The sequence below is a fragment of the Pelodiscus sinensis genome, unplaced genomic scaffold (genome assembly GCF_049634645.1).
Source record: "Pelodiscus sinensis isolate JC-2024 unplaced genomic scaffold, ASM4963464v1 ctg116, whole genome shotgun sequence".
NCBI classification, from domain to species: domain Eukaryota; kingdom Metazoa; phylum Chordata; order Testudines; family Trionychidae; genus Pelodiscus; species Pelodiscus sinensis.
In genome coordinates this window covers 57,095-80,284 of record NW_027465819.1, presented here as the reverse complement: position 1 = coordinate 80,284, position 23,190 = coordinate 57,095, and the positions used below count along the sequence as shown (strand labels likewise).

Below are 23,190 nucleotides of genomic sequence, written 5' to 3'. Positions count from 1 at the left end.
GCAGCGGAATCAGTGCGGGGCCGTGGGCGGAGAAGAAACCGTCCGAGATGGACTTGAGCTGCCTGGACGTGATTCTCGGAACCAGTGAAGGGTCCTCAGCGTTCGGCCTTCCCATGGCTCTGTGTGGGTAAGAGATGCGTGCTTTGAAATCTTCAAGCGTCCTGGCAGTAGGTTTCTTCTGAGGCAGAGAGCTTCCTGCTGGTGCACGGAGCCTGGTGGCTTGGGGACTGGTGAAGGGGCGGTAGGCGATTCAATAGAGCGTGGATAGAGATTCAAGGCCTCCTTTTTCTCCGCGTTCCTGTAGTGGCAACGGGAGGAGGTGGCCGATGGCGGGAGGCTGCGGTGCGATGGTGGGAGAGGAAGCGATGCCACGTCCTTGTGGACTGAAACGCTAAGTTGTTTTTTTGTTTTTCCCCCTCTGCTGTGTTCGGTAGCGAGCGATAAGAAGTCAACCGTCCCGGTGTCCTCCCGTCTGGGGATGGAACGGAAACGAGAACAGCGAGCTCGGGAGCTTGTTCGAAGCGAGGCGAGAACCGTCGGGCTGGGAGCGGAGCTGCCATCGCTGACACGGAGATAAGTGTCGGGTCTGGAAATCTCTCGGCTTACGGCCCACTCGGGTCTAGGAAGGGAAGTCACGTTTGCTTAGACAGCGAGTCCGAGCGGAGGTTCCCGAGGTGCTTCCTTGGTAGTGGGAGAAACAGGGCTCCCGTTTGTCAGGGGTGCTGGTTTCTCTGGAACACGGTGTCCTTCTCAGCAGACCCTTGGCTCGAGGAGGAAGACGCAAGGTGGTAAGGTTTCTGGCTGCCTCTCATGTGTTTCTCTCTTGTTGCTCTCTCGTATTGGCCAATACGTTCTGTCTGTGTCTTTTGTCCTTGCTCTGGTTTTGCCGTGTCCTTGTACAGCACACTTGCAGGCATTCCAGGTGAGCATCGCCAAGGGTTAAGGGCTTAGGAGCCTACGGGAATTCTGCAGGTATGCCAGTCGCGCAAGGGAGAGCGGTGGTGCGTCATGGCTGACTGACTCAGTGTTCTTGTAGAGGGCCCGATACATAGGCGAGAGGAGGGAAAGGGCTAAAGGATAGAATTCCCACAGCCACAGTCCTTAGTGAGTGAGAGCTCACGCTGGGCTTTTTCTGCCGCCCTTGCAGAGGAATCAGTGCGGGGCCGTGGGCGGAGAAGAAACCGTCCGAGATGGACTTGAACTGCCTGGACGTGATTCTCGGAACACGTGAAGGGTCCTCAGCGTTCGGCCTTCCCATGGCACTGTGTGAGTAAGAGATGCGTGCTTTGAAATCTTCAAGCGTCCTGGCAGTAGGTTTCTTCTGAGGCAGCGAGCTTCCTGCTGGTGCACGGAGCCTGGTGGCTTGGGGACTGGTGAAAGGGCAGCAGGCGGTTCAACAGAGCTTGGATAGAGATTCAAGGCCTCCTTTCTCTCCGCGTTCCTGTAGTGGCAACGGCAGGGGATGGCCGATGGCGGGAGGCTGCGGTGCGATGGTGGGAGGAGAAGCAATGCCGCGTCCTTGTGGACTGAAACGCTAAGTTGTTTGGTTGGTTTTCCCCCTCTGCTGTGTTCGGTAGCGAGCGATAAGAAGTCAACCATCCCGATGTCCTCCCATCTGGGGATGGAACGGAAACGAGAACAGCGAGCTCTGGAGCTTGTTCGAAGCGAGGCGAGAACCGTCCGGCTGGGAGCGGAGCAGCCATCGCTTACCGGGAGATAAGTGTCGGGTCTGGAAATCTCTTGGCTTACGGCCCACTCGGGTCTAGGAAGGGAAGTCACGTTTGCTTAGACAGCGAGTCCGAGCGGAGGTTCCCGAGGTGCTTCCTTGGTAGTGGGAGAAACAGGGCTCCCGTTTGTCAGGGGTGCTGGTTTCTCTGGAACACGGTGTCCTTCTCAGCAGACGCTTGGACTCGAGGAGGAAGACGCAAGGTGGTAAGGTTTCTGGCTGCCTCTCATGTGTTTCTCTCTTGTTGCTCTCTCGTATTGGCCAATACGTTCTGTCTGTCTGTTTGAGTCTGTGTCTTTTGTCCTTGCTATGGTTTTGCCGTGTCCTTGTACAGCACACTTGCAGGCATTCCAGGTGAGCATCGCCAAGGGCTAAGGGCTCAGGAGCCAACGGGAATTCTGCAGGTATGCCAGTCATGCAAGGGAGAGCGGTGGTGCGTCATGGCTGACTGACTCAGTGTTCTTGTAGAGGGCCCGATACATAGGCGAGAGGAGGGAAAGGGCTAAAGGATAGAATTCCCACAGCCACAGTCCTTAGTGAGTGAGTGCTCACGCTGGGCTTTTTCTGCCGCCCTTGCAGAGGAATCAGTGCGGGGCCGTGGGCGGAGAAGAAACCGTCCGAGATGGACTTGAGCTGCCTGGACGTTATTCTCGGAACACGTGAAGGGTCCTCAGCGTTCGGCCTTCCCATGGCTCTGTGTGAGTAAGAGATGCGTGCTTTGAAATCTTCAAGCGTCCTGGCAGTAGGTTTCTTCTGAGGCAGCGAGCTTCCTGCTGTTGAACGGAACCTGGTGGCTTTGGGACTGGTGAAAGGGCAGTAGGCGGTTCAACAGAGCGTGCATAGAGATTCAAGGTCTCCTTTTTCTCTGCGTTCCTATAGTGGCAACGGCAGGGGATGGCCGATGGCGGGAGGCTGCGGTGCGATGGTGGGAGGAGAAGCAATGCCGCGTCCTTGTGGACTGAAACGCTATGTTTGGTTGGTTTTCCCCCTCTGCTGTGTTCGGTAGCGAGCGATAAGAAGTCAACCATCCCGATGTCCTCCCATCTGGGGATGGAACGGAAACGAGAACAGCGAGCTCGGGAGCTTGTTCGAAGCGAGGCGAGAACCGTCTGGCTGGTAGCGGAGCTGCCATCGCAGACACAGAGATAAGTATCGGGTCTGCAAATCTCTCGGCTTACGGCCCACTCGGGTCTAGGAAGGGAAGTCACGTTTGCTTAGACAGCGAGTCCGAGCGGAGGTTCCCGAGGTGCTTCCTTGGTAGTGGGAGAAACAGGGCTCCCGTTTGTCAGGGGTGCTGGTTTCTCTGGAACACGGTGTCCTTCTCAGCAGACGCTTGGCTCGAGGAGGAAGACGCAAGGTGGTAAGGTTTCTGGCTGCCTCTCATGTGTTTCTCTCTTGTTGCTCTCTCGTATTGGCCAATACGTTCTGTCTGTGTCTTTTGTCCTTGCTCTGGTTTTGCCGTGTCCTTGTACAGCACACTTGCAGGCATTCCAGGTGAGCATCGCCAAGGGTTAAGGGCTTAGGAGCCTACGGGAATTCTGCAGGTATGCCAGTCGCGCAAGGGAGAGCGGTGGTGCGTCATGGCTGACTGACTCAGTGTTCTTGTAGAGGGCCCGATACATAGGCGAGAGGAGGGAAAGGGCTAAAGGATAGAATTCCCACAGCCACAGTCCTTAGTGAGTGAGAGCTCACGCTGGGCTTTTTCTGCCGCCCTTGCAGAGGAATCAGTGCGGGGCCGTGGGCGGAGAAGAAACCGTCCGAGATGGACTTGAACTGCCTGGACGTGATTCTCGGAACACGTGAAGGGTCCTCAGCGTTCGGCCTTCCCATGGCACTGTGTGAGTAAGAGATGCGTGCTTTGAAATCTTCAAGCGTCCTGGAAGTAGGTTTCTTCTGAGGCAGCGAGCTTCCTGCTGGTGCACGGAGCCTGGTGGCTTGGGGACTGGTGAAAGGGCAGCAGGCGGTTCAACAGAGCTTGGATAGAGATTCAAGGCCTCCTTTCTCTCCGCGTTCCTGTAGTGGCAACGGCAGGGGATGGCCGATGGCGGGAGGCTGCGGTGCGATGGTGGGAGGAGAAGCAATGCCGCGTCCTTGTGGACTGAAACGCTAAGTTGTTTGGTTGGTTTTCCCCCTCTGCTGTGTTCGGTAGCGAGCGATAAGAAGTCAACCATCCCGATGTCCTCCCATCTGGGGATGGAACGGAAATGAGAACAGCGAGCTCTGGAGCTTGTTCGAAGCGAGGCGAGAACCGTCCGGCTGGCAGCGGAGCTGCCATCGCTGACACGGAGATAAGTATCGGGTCTGGAAATCTCTCGGCTTACGGCCCACTCGGGTCTAGGAAGGGAAGTCACGTTTGCTTAGACAGCGAGTCCGAGCGGAGGTTCCCGAGGTGCTTCCTTGGTAGTGGGAGAAACAGGGCTCCCGTTTGTCAGGGGTGCTGGTTTCTCTGGAACACGGTGTCCTTCTCAGCAGACGCTTGGACTCGAGGAGGAAGACGCAAGGTGGTAAGGTTTCTGGCTGCCTCTCATGTGTTTCTCTCTTGTTGCTCTCTCGTATTGGCCAATACGTTCTGTCTGTCTGTTTGTGTCTGTGTCTTTTGTCCTTGCTCTGGTTTTGCCGTGTCTTTGTACAGCACACTTGCAGGCATTCCAGGTGAGCATCGCCAAGGGCTAAGGGCTCAGGAGCCAACGGGAATTCTGCAGGTACGCCAGTCGTGCAAGGGAGAGCGGTGGTGCGTCATGGCTGACTGACTCAGTGTTCTTGTAGAGGGCCCGATACATAGGCGAGAGGGGGGAAAGGGCTAAAGGATAGAATTCCCACAGCCACAGTCCTTAGTGAGTGAGAGCTCACGCTGGGCTTTTTCTGCCGCCCTTGCAGAGGAATCAGTGCGGGGCCGTGGGCGGAGAAGAAACCGTCCGAGATGGACTTGAGCTGCCTGGACGTTATTCTCGGAACCAGTGAAGGGTCCTCAGCGTTCGGCCTTCCCATGGCTCTGTGTGGGTAAGAGATGCGTGCTTTGAAATCTTCAAGCGTCCTGGCAGTAGGTTTCTTCTGAGGCAGAGAGCTTCCTGCTGGTGCACGGAGCCTGGTGGCTTGGGGACTGGTGAAGGGGCAGTAGGCGATTCAATGGAGCGTGGATAGAGATTCAAGGCCTCCTTTTTCTCCGCGTTCCTGTAGTGGCAACGGGAGGAGGTGGCCGATGGCGGGAGGCTGCGGTGCGATGGTGGGAGAGGAAGCGATGCCACGTCCTTCCGGACTGAAACGCTAAGTTGTTTTTTTGTTTTTCCCCCTCTGCTGTGTTCGGTAGCGAGCGATAAGAAGTCAACCGTCCCGGTGTCCTCCCGTCTGGGGATGGAACGGAAACGAGAACAGCGAGCTCGGGAGCTTGTTCGAAGCGAGGCGAGAACCGTCGGGCTGGGAGCGGAGCTGCCATCGCTGACACGGAGATAAGTGTCGGGTCTGGAAATCTCTCGGCTTACGGCCCACTCGGGTCTAGGAAGGGAAGTCACGTTTGCTTAGACAGCGAGTCCGAGCGGAGGTTCCCGAGGTGCTTCCTTGGTAGTGGGAGAAACAGGGCTCCCGTTTGTCAGGGGTGCTGGTTTCTCTGGAACACGGTGTCCTTCTCAGCAGACGCTTGGCTCGAGGAGGAAGACGCAAGGTGGTAAGGTTTCTGGCTGCCTCTCATGTGTTTCTCTCTTGTTGCTCTCTCGTATTGGCCAATACGTTCTGTCTGTGTCTTTTGTCCTTGCTCTGGTTTTGCCGTGTCCTTGTACAGCACACTTGCAGGCATTCCAGGTGAGCATCGCCAAGGGTTAAGGGCTTAGGAGCCTACGGGAATTCTGCAGGTATGCCAGTCGCGCAAGGGAGAGCGGTGGTGCGTCATGGCTGACTGACTCAGTGTTCTTGTAGAGGGCCCGATACATAGGCGAGAGGAGGGAAAGGGCTAAAGGATAGAATTCCCACAGCCACAGTCCTTAGTGAGTGAGAGCTCACGCTGGGCTTTTTCTGCCGCCCTTGCAGAGGAATCAGTGCGGGGCCGTGGGCGGAGAAGAAACCGTCCGAGATGGACTTGAACTGCCTGGACGTGATTCTCGGAACACGTGAAGGGTCCTCAGCGTTCGGCCTTCCCATGGCACTGTGTGAGTAAGAGATGCGTGCTTTGAAATCTTCAAGCGTCCTGGAAGTAGGTTTCTTCTGAGGCAGCGAGCTTCCTGCTGGTGCACGGAGCCTGGTGGCTTGGGGACTGGTGAAAGGGCAGCAGGCGGTTCAACAGAGCTTGGATAGAGATTCAAGGCCTCCTTTCTCTCCGCGTTCCTGTAGTGGCAACGGCAGGGGATGGCCGATGGCGGGAGGCTGCGGTGCGATGGTGGGAGGAGAAGCAATGCCGCGTCCTTGTGGACTGAAACGCTAAGTTGTTTGGTTGGTTTTCCCCCTCTGCTGTGTTCGGTAGCGAGCGATAAGAAGTCAACCATCCCGATGTCCTCCCATCTGGGGATGGAACGGAAATGAGAACAGCGAGCTCTGGAGCTTGTTCGAAGCGAGGCGAGAACCGTCCGGCTGGCAGCGGAGCTGCCATCGCTGACACGGAGATAAGTATCGGGTCTGGAAATCTCTCGGCTTACGGCCCACTCGGGTCTAGGAAGGGAAGTCACGTTTGCTTAGACAGCGAGTCCGAGCGGAGGTTCCCGAGGTGCTTCCTTGGTAGTGGGAGAAACAGGGCTCCCGTTTGTCAGGGGTGCTGGTTTCTCTGGAACACGGTGTCCTTCTCAGCAGACGCTTGGACTCGAGGAGGAAGACGCAAGGTGGTAAGGTTTCTGGCTGCCTCTCATGTGTTTCTCTCTTGTTGCTCTCTCGTATTGGCCAATACGTTCTGTCTGTCTGTTTGTGTCTGTGTCTTTTGTCCTTGCTCTGGTTTTGCCGTGTCTTTGTACAGCACACTTGCAGGCATTCCAGGTGAGCATCGCCAAGGGCTAAGGGCTCAGGAGCCAACGGGAATTCTGCAGGTACGCCAGTCGTGCAAGGGAGAGCGGTGGTGCGTCATGGCTGACTGACTCAGTGTTCTTGTAGAGGGCCCGATACATAGGCGAGAGGGGGGAAAGGGCTAAAGGATAGAATTCCCACAGCCACAGTCCTTAGTGAGTGAGAGCTCACGCTGGGCTTTTTCTGCCGCCCTTGCAGAGGAATCAGTGCGGGGCCGTGGGCGGAGAAGAAACCGTCCGAGATGGACTTGAGCTGCCTGGACGTTATTCTCGGAACCAGTGAAGGGTCCTCAGCGTTCGGCCTTCCCATGGCTCTGTGTGGGTAAGAGATGCGTGCTTTGAAATCTTCAAGCGTCCTGGCAGTAGGTTTCTTCTGAGGCAGAGAGCTTCCTGCTGGTGCACGGAGCCTGGTGGCTTGGGGACTGGTGAAGGGGCAGTAGGCGATTCAATGGAGCGTGGATAGAGATTCAAGGCCTCCTTTTTCTCCGCGTTCCTGTAGTGGCAACGGGAGGAGGTGGCCGATGGTGGGAGGCTGCGGTGCGATGGTGGGAGAGGAAGCGATGCCACGTCCTTCCGGACTGAAACGCTAAGTTGTTTTTTTGTTTTTCCCCCTCTGCTGTGTTCGGTAGCGAGCGATAAGAAGTCAACCGTCCCGGTGTCCTCCCGTCTGGGGATGGAACGGAAACGAGAACAGCGAGCTCGGGGGCTTGTTCGAAGCGAGGCGAGAACCGTCGGGCTGGGAGCGGAGCTGCCATCGCTGACACGGAGATAAGTGTCGGGTATGGAAATCTCTCGGCTTACGGCCCACTCGGGTCTAGGAAGGGAAGTCACGTTTGCTTAGACAGCGAGTCCGAGCGGAGGTTCCCGAGGTGCTTCCTTGGTAGTGGGAGAAACAGGGCTCCCGTTTGTCAGGGGTGCTGGTTTCTCTGGAACACGGTGTCCTTCTCAGCAGACGCTTGGCTCGAGGAGGAAGACGCAAGGTGGTAAGGTTTCTGGCTGCCTCTCATGTGTTTCTCTCTTGTTGCTCTCTCGTATTGGCCAATACGTTCTGTCTGTGTCTTTTGTCCTTGCTCTGGTTTTGCCGTGTCCTTGTACAGCACACTTGCAGGCATTCCAGGTGAGCATCGCCAAGGGTTAAGGGCTTAGGAGCCTACGGGAATTCTGCAGGTATGCCAGTCGCGCAAGGGAGAGCGGTGGTGCGTCATGGCTGACTGACTCAGTGTTCTTGTAGAGGGCCCGATACATAGGCGAGAGGAGGGAAAGGGCTAAAGGATAGAATTCCCACAGCCACAGTCCTTAGTGAGTGAGAGCTCACGCTGGGCTTTTTCTGCCGCCCTTGCAGAGGAATCAGTGCGGGGCCGTGGGCGGAGAAGAAACCGTCCGAGATGGACTTGAACTGCCTGGACGTGATTCTCGGAACACGTGAAGGGTCCTCAGCGTTCGGCCTTCCCATGGCACTGTGTGAGTAAGAGATGCGTGCTTTGAAATCTTCAAGCGTCCTGGAAGTAGGTTTCTTCTGAGGCAGCGAGCTTCCTGCTGGTGCACGGAGCCTGGTGGCTTGGGGACTGGTGAAAGGGCAGCAGGTGGTTCAACAGAGCTTGGATAGAGATTCAAGGCCTCCTTTCTCTCCGCGTTCCTGTAGTGGCAACGGCAGGGGATGGCCGATGGCGGGAGGCTGCGGTGCGATGGTGGGAGGAGAAGCAATGCCGCGTCCTTGTGGACTGAAACGCTAAGTTGTTTGGTTGGTTTTCCCCCTCTGCTGTGTTCGGTAGCGAGCGATAAGAAGTCAACCATCCCGATGTCCTCCCATCTGGGGATGGAACGGAAATGAGAACAGCGAGCTCTGGAGCTTGTTCGAAGCGAGGCGAGAACCGTCCGGCTGGCAGCGGAGCTGCCATCGCTGACACGGAGATAAGTATCGGGTCTGGAAATCTCTCGGCTTACGGCCCACTCGGGTCTAGGAAGGGAAGTCACGTTTGCTTAGACAGCGAGTCCGAGCGGAGGTTCCCGAGGTGCTTCCTTGGTAGTGGGAGAAACAGGGCTCCCGTTTGTCAGGGGTGCTGGTTTCTCTGGAACACGGTGTCCTTCTCAGCAGACGCTTGGACTCGAGGAGGAAGACGCAAGGTGGTAAGGTTTCTGGCTGCCTCTCATGTGTTTCTCTCTTGTTGCTCTCTCGTATTGGCCAATACGTTCTGTCTGTCTGTTTGTGTCTGTGTCTTTTGTCCTTGCTCTGGTTTTGCCGTGTCTTTGTACAGCACACTTGCAGGCATTCCAGGTGAGCATCGCCAAGGGCTAAGGGCTCAGGAGCCAACGGGAATTCTGCAGGTACGCCAGTCGTGCAAGGGAGAGCGGTGGTGCGTCATGGCTGACTGACTCAGTGTTCTTGTAGAGGGCCCGATACATAGGCGAGAGGGGGGAAAGGGCTAAAGGATAGAATTCCCACAGCCACAGTCCTTAGTGAGTGAGAGCTCACGCTGGGCTTTTTCTGCCGCCCTTGCAGAGGAATCAGTGCGGGGCCGTGGGCGGAGAAGAAACCGTCCGAGATGGACTTGAGCTGCCTGGACGTTATTCTCGGAACCAGTGAAGGGTCCTCAGCGTTCGGCCTTCCCATGGCTCTGTGTGGGTAAGAGATGCGTGCTTTGAAATCTTCAAGCGTCCTGGCAGTAGGTTTCTTCTGAGGCAGAGAGCTTCCTGCTGGTGCACGGAGCCTGGTGGCTTGGGGACTGGTGAAGGGGCAGTAGGCGATTCAATGGAGCGTGGATAGAGATTCAAGGCCTCCTTTTTCTCCGCGTTCCTGTAGTGGCAACGGGAGGAGGTGGCCGATGGTGGGAGGCTGCGGTGCGATGGTGGGAGAGGAAGCGATGCCACGTCCTTCCGGACTGAAACGCTAAGTTGTTTTTTTGTTTTTCCCCCTCTGCTGTGTTCGGTAGCGAGCGATAAGAAGTCAACCGTCCCGGTGTCCTCCCGTCTGGGGATGGAACGGAAACGAGAACAGCGAGCTCGGGGGCTTGTTCGAAGCGAGGCGAGAACCGTCGGGCTGGGAGCGGAGCTGCCATCGCTGACACGGAGATAAGTGTCGGGTATGGAAATCTCTCGGCTTACGGCCCACTCGGGTCTAGGAAGGGAAGTCACGTTTGCTTAGACAGCGAGTCCGAGCGGAGGTTCCCGAGGTGCTTCCTTGGTAGTGGGAGAAACAGGGCTCCCGTTTGTCAGGGGTGCTGGTTTCTCTGGAACACGGTGTCCTTCTCAGCAGACGCTTGGCTCGAGGAGGAAGACGCAAGGTGGTAAGGTTTCTGGCTGCCTCTCATGTGTTTCTCTCTTGTTGCTCTCTCGTATTGGCCAATACGTTCTGTCTGTGTCTTTTGTCCTTGCTCTGGTTTTGCCGTGTCCTTGTACAGCACACTTGCAGGCATTCCAGGTGAGCATCGCCAAGGGTTAAGGGCTTAGGAGCCTACGGGAATTCTGCAGGTATGCCAGTCGCGCAAGGGAGAGCGGTGGTGCGTCATGGCTGACTGACTCAGTGTTCTTGTAGAGGGCCCGATACATAGGCGAGAGGAGGGAAAGGGCTAAAGGATAGAATTCCCACAGCCACAGTCCTTAGTGAGTGAGAGCTCACGCTGGGCTTTTTCTGCCGCCCTTGCAGAGGAATCAGTGCGGGGCCGTGGGCGGAGAAGAAACCGTCCGAGATGGACTTGAACTGCCTGGACGTGATTCTCGGAACACGTGAAGGGTCCTCAGCGTTCGGCCTTCCCATGGCACTGTGTGAGTAAGAGATGCGTGCTTTGAAATCTTCAAGCGTCCTGGAAGTAGGTTTCTTCTGAGGCAGCGAGCTTCCTGCTGGTGCACGGAGCCTGGTGGCTTGGGGACTGGTGAAAGGGCAGCAGGTGGTTCAACAGAGCTTGGATAGAGATTCAAGGCCTCCTTTCTCTCCGCGTTCCTGTAGTGGCAACGGCAGGGGATGGCCGATGGCGGGAGGCTGCGGTGCGATGGTGGGAGGAGAAGCAATGCCGCGTCCTTGTGGACTGAAACGCTAAGTTGTTTTTTTGTTTTTCCCCCTCTGCTGTGTTCGGTAGCGAGCGATAAGAAGTCAACCATCCCGATGTCCTCCCATCTGGGGATGGAACGGAAACGAGAACAGCGAGCTCGGGAGCTTGGTCGAAGCGAGGCGAGAACCGTCCGGCTGGGAGCGGAGCTGCCATCGCTGACACGGAGATAAGTATCGGGTCTGGAAATCTCTCGGCTTACGGCCCACTCGGGTCTAGGAAGGGAAGTCACGTTTGCTTAGACATGGAGTCCGAGCGGAGGTTCCCGAGGTGCTTCCTTGGTGGTGGGAGAAACAGGGCTCCCGTTTGTCAGGGGTGCTGGTTTCTCTGGAACACGGTGTCCTTCTCAGCAGACGCTTGACTCGAGGAGGAAGACGCAAGGTGGTAAGGTTTCTGGCTGCCTCTCGTGTTTCTCTCTTGTTGCTCTCTCGTATTGGCCAATACGTTCTGTCTGTCTGTTTGTGTCTGTGTCTTTTGTCCTTGCTCTGGTTTTGCCGTGTCCTTGTACAGCACACTTGCAGGCATTCCAGGTGAGCATCGCCAAGGGCTAAGGGCTCAGAAGCCAACGGGAATTCTGCAGGTATGCCAGTCGCGCAAGGGAGAGCGGTGGTGCGTCATGGCTGACTGACTCAGTGTTCTTGTAGAGGGCCCGATACATAGGCGAGAGGAGGGAAAGGGCTAAAGGATAGAATTCCCACAGCCACAGTCCTTAGTGAGTGAGAGCTCACGCTGGGCTTTTTCTGCCGCCCTTGCAGAGGAATCAGTGCGGGGCCGTGGGCGGAGAAGAAACCGTCCGAGATGGACTTGAGCTGCCTGGACGTTATTCTCGGAACACGTGAAGGGTCCTCAGCGTTCGGCCTTCCCATGGCTCTGTGTGAGTAAGAGATGCGTGCTTTGAAATCTTCAAGCGTCCTGGCAGTAGGTTTCTTCTGAGGCAGCGAGCTTCCTGCTGTTCAACGGAACCTGGTGGCTTTGGGACTGGTGAAAGGGCAGTAGGCGGTTCAACAGAGCGTGCATAGAGATTCAAGGCCTCCTTTTTCTCCGCGTTCCTGTAGTGGCAACGGGAGGAGGTGGCCGATGGCGGGAGGCTGCTGTGCGATGGTGGGAGAGGAAGCGATGCCACGTCCTTCCGGACTGAAACGCTAAGTTGTTTTTTTGTTTTTCCCCCTCTGCTGTGTTCGGTAGCGAGCGATAAGAAGTCAACCGTCCCGGTGTCCTCCCGTCTGGGGATGGAACGGAAACGAGAACAGCGAGCTCGGGAGCTTGTTCAAAGCGAGGCGAGAACCGTCGGGCTGGGAGCGGAGCTGCCATCGCTGACACGGAGATAAGTGTCGGGTCTGGAAATCTCTCGGCTTACGGCCCACTCGGGTCTAGGAAGGGAAGTCACGTTTGCTTAGACAGCGAGTCCGAGCGGAGGTTCCCGAGGTGCTTCCTTGGTAGTGGGAGAAACAGGGCTCCCGTTTGTCAGGGGTGCTGGTTTCTCTGGAACACGGTGTCCTTCTCAGCAGACCCTTGGCTCGAGGAGGAAGACGCAAGGTGGTAAGGTTTCTGGCTGCCTCTCATGTGTTTCTCTCTTGTTGCTCTCTCGTATTGGCCAATACGTTCTGTCTGTGTCTTTTGTCCTTGCTCTGGTTTTGCCGTGTCCTTGTACAGCACACTTGCAGGCATTCCAGGTGAGCATCGCCAAGGGTTAAGGGCTTAGGAGCCTACGGGAATTCTGCAGGTATGCCAGTCGCGCAAGGGAGAGCGGTGGTGCGTCATGGCTGACTGACTCAGTGTTCTTGTAGAGGGCCCGATACATAGGCGAGAGGAGGGAAAGGGCTAAAGGATAGAATTCCCACAGCCACAGTCCTTAGTGAGTGAGAGCTCACGCTGGGCTTTTTCTGCCGCCCTTGCAGAGGAATCAGTGCGGGGCCGTGGGCGGAGAAGAAACCGTCCGAGATGGACTTGAACTGCCTGGACGTGATTCTCGGAACACGTGAAGGGTCCTCAGCGTTCGGCCTTCCCATGGCACTGTGTGAGTAAGAGATGCGTGCTTTGAAATCTTCAAGCGTCCTGGAAGTAGGTTTCTTCTGAGGCAGCGAGCTTCCTGCTGGTGCACGGAGCCTGGTGGCTTGGGGACTGGTGAAAGGGCAGCAGGCGGTTCAACAGAGCTTGGATAGAGATTCAAGGCCTCCTTTCTCTCCGCGTTCCTGTAGTGGCAACGGCAGGGGATGGCCGATGGCGGGAGGCTGCGGTGCGATGGTGGGAGGAGAAGCAATGCCGCGTCCTTGTGGACTGAAACGCTAAGTTGTTTGGTTGGTTTTCCCCCTCTGCTGTGTTCGGTAGCGAGCGATAAGAAGTCAACCATCCCGATGTCCTCCCATCTGGGGATGGAACGGAAATGAGAACAGCGAGCTCTGGAGCTTGTTCGAAGCGAGGCGAGAACCGTCCGGCTGGCAGCGGAGCTGCCATCGCTGACACGGAGATAAGTATCGGGTCTGGAAATCTCTCGGCTTACGGCCCACTCGGGTCTAGGAAGGGAAGTCACGTTTGCTTAGACAGCGAGTCCGAGCGGAGGTTCCCGAGGTGCTTCCTTGGTAGTGGGAGAAACAGGGCTCCCGTTTGTCAGGGGTGCTGGTTTCTCTGGAACACGGTGTCCTTCTCAGCAGACGCTTGACTCGAGGAGGAAGACGCAAGGTGGTAAGGTTTCTGGCTGCCTCTCGTGTTTCTCTCTTGTTGCTCTCTCGTATTGGCCAATACGTTCTGTCTGTCTGTTTGTGTCTGTGTCTTTTGTCCTTGCTCTGGTTTTGCCGTGTCCTTGTACAGCACACTTGCAGGCATTCCAGGTGAGCATCGCCAAGGGCTAAGGGCTCAGAAGCCAACGGGAATTCTGCAGGTATGCCAGTCGCGCAAGGGAGAGCGGTGGTGCGTCATGGCTGACTGACTCAGTGTTCTTGTAGAGGGCCCGATACATAGGCGAGAGGAGGGAAAGGGCTAAAGGATAGAATTCCCACAGCCACAGTCCTTAGTGAGTGAGAGCTCACGCTGGGCTTTTTCTGCCGCCCTTGCAGAGGAATCAGTGCGGGGCCGTGGGCGGAGAAGAAACCGTCCGAGATGGACTTGAGCTGCCTGGACGTTATTCTCGGAACACGTGAAGGGTCCTCAGCGTTCGGCCTTCCCATGGCTCTGTGTGAGTAAGAGATGCGTGCTTTGAAATCTTCAAGCGTCCTGGCAGTAGGTTTCTTCTGAGGCAGCGAGCTTCCTGCTGTTCAACGGAACCTGGTGGCTTTGGGACTGGTGAAAGGGCAGTAGGCGGTTCAACAGAGCGTGCATAGAGATTCAAGGCCTCCTTTTTCTCCGCGTTCCTGTAGTGGCAACGGGAGGAGGTGGCCGATGGCGGGAGGCTGCTGTGCGATGGTGGGAGAGGAAGCGATGCCACGTCCTTCCGGACTGAAACGCTAAGTTGTTTTTTTGTTTTTCCCCCTCTGCTGTGTTCGGTAGCGAGCGATAAGAAGTCAACCGTCCCGGTGTCCTCCCATCTGGGGATGGAACGGAAACGAGAACAGCGAGCTCGGGAGCTTGTTCAAAGCGAGGCGAGAACCGTCGGGCTGGGAGCGGAGCTGCCATCGCTGACACGGAGATAAGTGTCGGGTCTGGAAATCTCTCGGCTTACGGCCCACTCGGGTCTAGGAAGGGAAGTCACGTTTGCTTAGACAGCGAGTCCGAGCGGAGGTTCCCGAGGTGCTTCCTTGGTAGTGGGAGAAACAGGGCTCCCGTTTGTCAGGGGTGCTGGTTTCTCTGGAACACGGTGTCCTTCTCAGCAGACCCTTGGCTCGAGGAGGAAGACGCAAGGTGGTAAGGTTTCTGGCTGCCTCTCATGTGTTTCTCTCTTGTTGCTCTCTCGTATTGGCCAATACGTTCTGTCTGTGTCTTTTGTCCTTGCTCTGGTTTTGCCGTGTCCTTGTACAGCACACTTGCAGGCATTCCAGGTGAGCATCGCCAAGGGTTAAGGGCTTAGGAGCCTACGGGAATTCTGCAGGTATGCCAGTCGCGCAAGGGAGAGCGGTGGTGCGTCATGGCTGACTGACTCAGTGTTCTTGTAGAGGGCCCGATACATAGGCGAGAGGAGGGAAAGGGCTAAAGGATAGAATTCCCACAGCCACAGTCCTTAGTGAGTGAGAGCTCACGCTGGGCTTTTTCTGCCGCCCTTGCAGAGGAATCAGTGCGGGGCCGTGGGCGGAGAAGAAACCGTCCGAGATGGACTTGAACTGCCTGGACGTGATTCTCGGAACACGTGAAGGGTCCTCAGCGTTCGGCCTTCCCATGGCACTGTGTGAGTAAGAGATGCGTGCTTTGAAATCTTCAAGCGTCCTGGAAGTAGGTTTCTTCTGAGGCAGCGAGCTTCCTGCTGGTGCACGGAGCCTGGTGGCTTGGGGACTGGTGAAAGGGCAGCAGGCGGTTCAACAGAGCTTGGATAGAGATTCAAGGCCTCCTTTCTCTCCGCGTTCCTGTAGTGGCAACGGCAGGGGATGGCCGATGGCGGGAGGCTGCGGTGCGATGGTGGGAGGAGAAGCAATGCCGCGTCCTTGTGGACTGAAACGCTAAGTTGTTTGGTTGGTTTACCCCCTCTGCTGTGTTCGGTAGCGAGCGATAAGAAGTCAACCATCCCGATGTCCTCCCATCTGGGGATGGAACGGAAATGAGAACAGCGAGCTCTGGAGCTTGTTCGAAGCGAGGCGAGAACCGTCCGGCTGGCAGCGGAGCTGCCATCGCTGACACGGAGATAAGTATCGGGTCTGGAAATCTCTCGGCTTACGGCCCACTCGGGTCTAGGAAGGGAAGTCACGTTTGCTTAGACAGCGAGTCCGAGCGGAGGTTCCCGAGGTGCTTCCTTGGTAGTGGGAGAAACAGGGCTCCCGTTTGTCAGGGGTGCTGGTTTCTCTGGAACACGGTGTCCTTCTCAGCAGACGCTTGGACTCGAGGAGGAAGACGCAAGGTGGTAAGGTTTCTGGCTGCCTCTCATGTGTTTCTCTCTTGTTGCTCTCTCGTATTGGCCAATACGTTCTGTCTGTCTGTTTGTGTCTGTGTCTTTTGTCCTTGCTCTGGTTTTGCCGTGTCTTTGTACAGCACACTTGCAGGCATTCCAGGTGAGCATCGCCAAGGGCTAAGGGCTCAGGAGCCAACGGGAATTCTGCAGGTACGCCAGTCGTGCAAGGGAGAGCGGTGGTGCGTCATGGCTGACTGACTCAGTGTTCTTGTAGAGGGCCCGATACATAGGCGAGAGGGGGGAAAGGGCTAAAGGATAGAATTCCCACAGCCACAGTCCTTAGTGAGTGAGAGCTCACGCTGGGCTTTTTCTGCCGCCCTTGCAGAGGAATCAGTGCGGGGCCGTGGGCGGAGAAGAAACCGTCCGAGATGGACTTGAGCTGCCTGGACGTTATTCTCGGAACCAGTGAAGGGTCCTCAGCGTTCGGCCTTCCCATGGCTCTGTGTGGGTAAGAGATGCGTGCTTTGAAATCTTCAAGCGTCCTGGCAGTAGGTTTCTTCTGAGGCAGAGAGCTTCCTGCTGGTGCACGGAGCCTGGTGGCTTGGGGACTGGTGAAGGGGCAGTAGGCGATTCAATGGAGCGTGGATAGAGATTCAAGGCCTCCTTTTTCTCCGCGTTCCTGTAGTGGCAACGGGAGGAGGTGGCCGATGGCGGGAGGCTGCGGTGCGATGGTGGGAGAGGAAGCGATGCCACGTCCTTCCGGACTGAAACGCTAAGTTGTTTTTTTGTTTTTCCCCCTCTGCTGTGTTCGGTAGCGAGCGATAAGAAGTCAACCGTCCCGGTGTCCTCCCGTCTGGGGATGGAACGGAAACGAGAACAGCGAGCTCGGGAGCTTGTTCGAAGCGAGGCGAGAACCGTCGGGCTGGGAGCGGAGCTGCCATCGCTGACACGGAGATAAGTGTCGGGTCTGGAAATCTCTCGGCTTACGGCCCACTCGGGTCTAGGAAGGGAAGTCACGTTTGCTTAGACAGCGAGTCCGAGCGGAGGTTCCCGAGGTGCTTCCTTGGTAGTGGGAGAAACAGGGCTCCCGTTTGTCAGGGGTGCTGGTTTCTCTGGAACACGGTGTCCTTCTCAGCAGACGCTTGGCTCGAGGAGGAAGACGCAAGGTGGTAAGGTTTCTGGCTGCCTCTCATGTGTTTCTCTCTTGTTGCTCTCTCGTATTGGCCAATACGTTCTGTCTGTGTCTTTTGTCCTTGCTCTGGTTTTGCCGTGTCCTTGTACAGCACACTTGCAGGCATTCCAGGTGAGCATCGCCAAGGGTTAAGGGCTTAGGAGCCTACGGGAATTCTGCAGGTATGCCAGTCGCGCAAGGGAGAGCGGTGGTGCGTCATGGCTGACTGACTCAGTGTTCTTGTAGAGGGCCCGATACATAGGCGAGAGGAGGGAAAGGGCTAAAGGATAGAATTCCCACAGCCACAGTCCTTAGTGAGTGAGAGCTCACGCTGGGCTTTTTCTGCCGCCCTTGCAGAGGAATCAGTGCGGGGCCGTGGGCGGAGAAGAAACCGTCCGAGATGGACTTGAACTGCCTGGACGTGATTCTCGGAACACGTGAAGGGTCCTCAGCGTTCGGCCTTCCCATGGCACTGTGTGAGTAAGAGATGCGTGCTTTGAAATCTTCAAGCGTCCTGGAAGTAGGTTTCTTCTGAGGCAGCGAGCTTCCTGCTGGTGCACGGAGCCTGGTGGCTTGGGGACTGGTGAAAGGGCAGCAGGCGGTTCAACAGAGCTTGGATAGAGATTCAAGGCCTCCTTTCTCTCCGCGTTCCTGTAGTGGCAACGGCAGGGGATGGCCGATGGCGGGAGGCTGCGGTGCGATGGTGGGAGGAGAAGCAATGCCGCGTCCTTGTGGACTGAAACGCTAAGTTGTTTGGTTGGTTTTCCCCCTCTGCTGTGTTCGGTAGCGAGCGATAAGAAGTCAACCATCCCGATGTCCTCCCATCTGGGGATGGAACGGAAACGAGAACAGCGAGCTCTGGAGCTTGTTCGAAGCGAGGCGAGAACCGTCCGGCTGGCAGCGGAGCTGCCATCGCTGACACGGAGATAAGTATCGGGTCTGGAAATCTCTCGGCTTACGGCCCACTCGGGTCTAGGAAGGGAAGTCACGTTTGCTTAGACAGCGAGTCCGAGCGGAGGTTCCCGAGGTGCTTCCTTGGTAGTGGGAGAAACAGGGCTCCCGTTTGTCAGGGGTGCTGGTTTCTCTGGAACACGGTGTCCTTCTCAGCAGACGCTTGGACTCGAGGAGGAAGACGCAAGGTGGTAAGGTTTCTGGCTGCCTCTCATGTGTTTCTCTCTTGTTGCTCTCTCGTATTGGCCAATACGTTCTGTCTGTCTGTTTGTGTCTGTGTCTTTTGTCCTTGCTCTGGTTTTGCCGTGTCTTTGTACAGCACACTTGCAGGCATTCCAGGTGAGCATCGCCAAGGGCTAAGGGCTCAGGAGCCAACGGGAATTCTGCAGGTACGCCAGTCGCGCAAGGGAGAGCGGTGGTGCGTCATGGCTGACTGACTCAGTGTTCTTGTAGAGGGCCCGATACATAGGCGAGAGGAGGGAAAGGGCTAAAGGATAGAATTCCCACAGCCACAGTCCTTAGTGAGTGAGAGCTCACGCTGGGCTTTTTCTGCCGCCCTTGCAGAGGAATCAGTGCGGGGCCGTGGGCGGAGAAGAAACCGTCCGAGATGGACTTGAGCTGCCTGGACGTTATTCTCGGAACACGTGAAGGGTCCTCAGCGTTCGGCCTTCCCATGGCTCTGTGTGAGTAAGAGATGCGTGCTTTGAAATCTTCAAGCGTCCTGGCAGTAGGTTTCTTCTGAGGCAGCGAGCTTCCTGCTGTTCAACGGAACCTGGTGGCTTTGGGACTGGTGAAAGGGCAGTAGGCGGTTCAACAGAGCGTGCATAGAGATTCAAGGCCTCCTTTTTCTCCGCGTTCCTGTAGTGGCAACGGGAGGAGGTGGCCGATGGCGGGAGGCTGCTGTGCGATGGTGGGAGAGGAAGCGATGCCACGTCCTTCCGGACTGAAACGCTAAGTTGTTTTTTTGTTTTTCCCCCTCTGCTGTGTTCGGTAGCGAGCGATAAGAAGTCAACCGTCCCGGTGTCCTCCCGTCTGGGGATGGAACGGAAACGAGAACAGCGAGCTCGGGAGCTTGTTCAAAGCGAGGCGAGAACCGTCGGGCTGGGAGCGGAGCTGCCATCGCTGACACGGAGATAAGTGTCGGGTCTGGAAATCTCTCGGCTTACGGCCCACTCGGGTCTAGGAAGGGAAGTCACGTTTGCTTAGACAGCGAGTCCGAGCGGAGGTTCCCGAGGTGCTTCCTTGGTAGTGGGAGAAACAGGGCTCCCGTTTGTCAGGGGTGCTGGTTTCTCTGGAACACGGTGTCCTTCTCAGCAGACCCTTGGCTCGAGGAGGAAGACGCAAGGTGGTAAGGTTTCTGGCTGCCTCTCATGTGTTTCTCTCTTGTTGCTCTCTCGTATTGGCCAATACGTTCTGTCTGTATCTTTTGTCCTTGCTCTGGTTTTGCCGTGTCCTTGTACAGCACACTTGCAGGCATTCCAGGTGAGCATCGCCAAGGGTTAAGGGCTTAGGAGCCTACGGGAATTCTGCAGGTATGCCAGTCGCGCAAGGGAGAGCGGTGGTGCGTCATGGCTGACTGACTCAGTGTTCTTGTAGAGGGCCCGATACATAGGCGAGAGGAGGGAAAGGGCTAAAGGATAGAATTCCCACAGCCACAGTCCTTAGTGAGTGAGAGCTCACGCTGGGCTTTTTCTGCCGCCCTTGCAGAGGAATCAGTGCGGGGCCGTGGGCGGAGAAGAAACCGTCCGAGATGGACTTGAACTGCCTGGACGTGATTCTCGGAACACGTGAAGGGTCCTCAGCGTTCGGCCTTCCCATGGCACTGTGTGAGTAAGAGATGCGTGCTTTGAAATCTTCAAGCGTCCTGGAAGTAGGTTTCTTCTGAGGCAGCGAGCTTCCTGCTGGTGCACGGAGCCTGGTGGCTTGGGGACTGGTGAAAGGGCAGCAGGCGGTTCAACAGAGCTTGGATAGAGATTCAAGGCCTCCTTTCTCTCCGCGTTCCTGTAGTGGCAACGGCAGGGGATGGCCGATGGCGGGAGGCTGCGGTGCGATGGTGGGAGGAGAAGCAATGCCGCGTCCTTGTGGACTGAAACGCTAAGTTGTTTGGTTGGTTTTCCCCCTCTGCTGTGTTCGGTAGCGAGCGATAAGAAGTCAACCATCCCGATGTCCTCCCATCTGGGGATGGAACGGAAATGAGAACAGCGAGCTCTGGAGCTTGTTCGAAGCGAGGCGAGAACCGTCCGGCTGGGAGCGGAGCTGCCATCGCTGACACGGAGATAAGTATCGGGTCTGGAAATCTCTCGGCTTACGGCCCACTCGGGTCTAGGAAGGGAAGTCACGTTTGCTTAGACATGGAGTCCGAGCGGAGGTTCCCGAGGTGCTTCCTTGGTGGTGGGAGAAAGAGGGCTCCCGTTTGTCAGGGGTGCTGGTTTCTCTGGAACACGGTGTCCTTCTCAGCAGACGCTTGACTCGAGGAGGAAGACGCAAGGTGGTAAGGTTTCTGGCTGCCTCTCGTGTTTCTCTCTTGTTGCTCTCTCGTATTGGCCAATACGTTCTGTCTGTCTGTTTGTGTCTGTGTCTTTTGTCCTTGCTCTGGTTTTGCCGTGTCCTTGTACAGCACACTTGCAGGCATTCCAGGTGAGCATCGCCAAGGGCTAAGGGCTCAGGAGCCTACGGGAATTCTGCAGGTATGCCAGTCGCGCAAGGGAGAGCGGTGGTGCGTCATGGCTGACTGACTCAGTGTTCTTGTAGAGGGCCCGATACATAGGCGAGAGGAGGGAAAGGGCTAAAGGATAGAATTCCCACAGCCACAGTCCTTAGTGAGTGAGAGCTCACGCTGGGCTTTTTCTGCCGCCCTTGCAGAGGAATCAGTGCGGGGCCGTGGGCGGAGAAGAAACCGTCCGAGATGGACTTGAGCTGCCTGGACGTTATTCTCGGAACACGTGAAGGGTCCTCAGCGTTCGGCCTTCCCATGGCTCTGTGTGAGTAAGAGATGCGTGCTTTGAAATCTTCAAGCGTCCTGGCAGTAGGTTTCTTCTGAGGCAGCGAGCTTCCTGCTGTTCAACGGAACCTGGTGGCTTTGGGACTGGTGAAAGGGCAGTAGGCGGTTCAACAGAGCGTGCATAGAGATTCAAGGCCTCCTTTTTCTCCGCGTTCCTGTAGTGGCAACGGGAGGAGGTGGCCGATGGCGGGAGGCTGCGGTGCGATGGTGGGAGAGGAAGCGATGCCACGTCCTTCCGGACTGAAACGCTAAGTTGTTTTTTTGTTTTTCCCCCTCTGCTGTGTTCGGTAGCGAGCGATAAGAAGTCAACCGTCCCGGTGTCCTCCCGTCTGGGGATGGAACGGAAACGAGAACAGCGAGCTCGGGAGCTTGTTCGAAGCGAGGCGAGAACCGTCGGGCTGGGAGCGGAGCTGCCATCGCTGACACGGAGATAAGTGTCGGGTCTGGAAATCTCTCGGCTTACGGCCCACTCGGGTCTAGGAAGGGAAGTCACGTTTGCTTAGACAGCGAGTCCGAGCGGAGGTTCCCGAGGTGCTTCCTTGGTAGTGGGAGAAACAGGGCTCCCGTTTGTCAGGGGTGCTGGTTTCTCTGGAACACGGTGTCCTTCTCAGCAGACGCTTGGCTCGAGGAGGAAGACGCAAGGTGGTAAGGTTTCTGGCTGCCTCTCATGTGTTTCTCTCTTGTTGCTCTCTCGTATTGGCCAATACGTTCTGTCTGTGTCTTTTGTCCTTGCTCTGGTTTTGCCGTGTCCTTGTACAGCACACTTGCAGGCATTCCAGGTGAGCATCGCCAAGGGTTAAGGGCTTAGGAGCCTACGGGAATTCTGCAGGTATGCCAGTCGCGCAAGGGAGAGCGGTGGTGCGTCATGGCTGACTGACTCAGTGTTCTTGTAGAGGGCCCGATACATAGGCGAGAGGAGGGAAAGGGCTAAAGGATAGAATTCCCACAGCCACAGTCCTTAGTGAGTGAGTGCTCACGCTGGGCTTTTTCTGCCGCCCTTGCAGAGGAATCAGTGCGGGGCCGTGGGCGGAGAAGAAACCGTCCGAGATGGACTTGAGCTGCCTGGACGTTATTCTCGGAACACGTGAAGGGTCCTCAGCGTTCGGCCTTCCCATGGCTCTGTGTGAGTAAGAGATGCGTGCTTTGAAATCTTCAAGCGTCCTGCCAGTAGGTTTCTTCTGAGGCAGAGAGCTTCCTGCTGGTGCACGGAGCCTGGTGGCTTGGGGACTGGTGAAGGGGCAGTAGGCGATTCAACGGAGCGTGGATAGAGATTCAAGGCCTCCTTTTTCTCCGCGTTCCTGTAGTGGCAACGGGAGGAGGTGGCCGATGGCGGGAGGCTGTGGTGCGATGGTGGGAGAGGAAGCGATGCCACGTCCTTCCGGACTGAAACGCTAAGTTGTTTTTTTGTTTTTCCCCCTCTGCTGTGTTCGGTAGCGAGCGATAAGAAGTCAACCGTCCCGGTGTCCTCCCGTCTGGGGATGGAACGGAAACGAGAACAGCGAGCTCGGGAGCTTGTTCGAAGCGAGGCGAGAACCGTCGGGCTGGGAGCGGAGCTGCCATCGCTGACACGGAGATAAGTGTCGGGTCTGGAAATCTCTCGGCTTACGGCCCACTCGGGTCTAGGAAGGGAAGTCACGTTTGCTTAGACAGCGAGTCCGAGCGGAGGTTCCCGAGGTGCTTCCTTGGTAGTGGGAGAAACAGGGCTCCCGTTTGTCAGGGGTGCTGGTTTCTCTGGAACACGGTGTCCTTCTCAGCAGACGCTTGGACTCGAGGAGGAAGACGCAAGGTGGTAAGGTTTCTGGCTGCCTCTCATGTGTTTCTCTCTTGTTGCTCTCTCGTATTGGCCAATACGTTCTGTCTGTGTCTTTTGTCCTTGCTCTGGTTTTGCCGTGTCTTTGTACAGCACACTTGCAGGCATTCCAGGTGAGCATCGCCAAGGGCTAAGGGCTCAGGAGCCAACGGGAATTCTGCAGGTACGCCAGTCATGCAAGGGAGAGCGGTGGTGCGTCATGGCTGACTGACTCAGTGTTCTTGTAGAGGGCCCGATACATAGGCGAGAGGGGGGAAAGGGCTAAAGGATAGAATTCCCACAGCCACAGTCCTTAGTGAGTGAGAGCTCACGCTGGGCTTTTTCTGCCGCCCTTGCAGAGGAATCAGTGCGGGGCCGTGGGCGGAGAAGAAACCGTCCGAGATGGACTTGAGCTGCCTGGACGTTATTCTCGGAACCAGTGAAGGGTCCTCAGCGTTCGGCCTTCCCATGGCTCTGTGTGGGTAAGAGATGCGTGCTTTGAAATCTTCAAGCGTCCTGGCAGTAGGTTTCTTCTGAGGCAGAGAGCTTCCTGCTGGTGCA

General features: G+C 56.5%; 3 long non-coding RNA genes across 4 annotated transcripts; all 3 read left to right on the top strand.

Annotated features, from left to right (window-relative positions):
• The first annotated feature begins 19 nt into the window (after positions 1–19).
• On the top strand, positions 20–13,932 carry LOC142823497 (uncharacterized). 2 transcript variants are annotated; one of them, XR_012898708.1, is made up of 13 exons: positions 20–127; positions 435–1,266; positions 1,578–2,424; positions 2,733–3,564; positions 3,876–4,722; positions 5,034–5,865; positions 6,177–7,027; positions 7,335–8,166; positions 8,478–9,328; positions 9,636–10,467; positions 10,779–11,622; positions 11,934–12,765; positions 13,077–13,932. It is a non-coding gene; the product is annotated as an uncharacterized LOC142823497 (long non-coding RNA). The 2 variants fall into 2 exon arrangements; XR_012898707.1 differs by having other exon boundaries at positions 3,876–4,726.
• A 372-nt stretch (positions 13,933–14,304) lies between these two features.
• On the top strand, positions 14,305–18,930 carry LOC142823495 (uncharacterized). The gene is made up of 5 exons (XR_012898705.1): positions 14,305–15,063; positions 15,375–16,225; positions 16,533–17,364; positions 17,676–18,522; positions 18,834–18,930. It is a non-coding gene; the product is annotated as an uncharacterized LOC142823495 (long non-coding RNA).
• Positions 18,929–23,166, top strand: LOC142823496 (uncharacterized). Its single transcript, XR_012898706.1, has 4 exons — positions 18,929–19,665; positions 19,977–20,820; positions 21,132–21,963; positions 22,275–23,166. It is a non-coding gene; the product is annotated as an uncharacterized LOC142823496 (long non-coding RNA).
• The last annotated feature ends 24 nt before the right edge of the window (positions 23,167–23,190 follow it).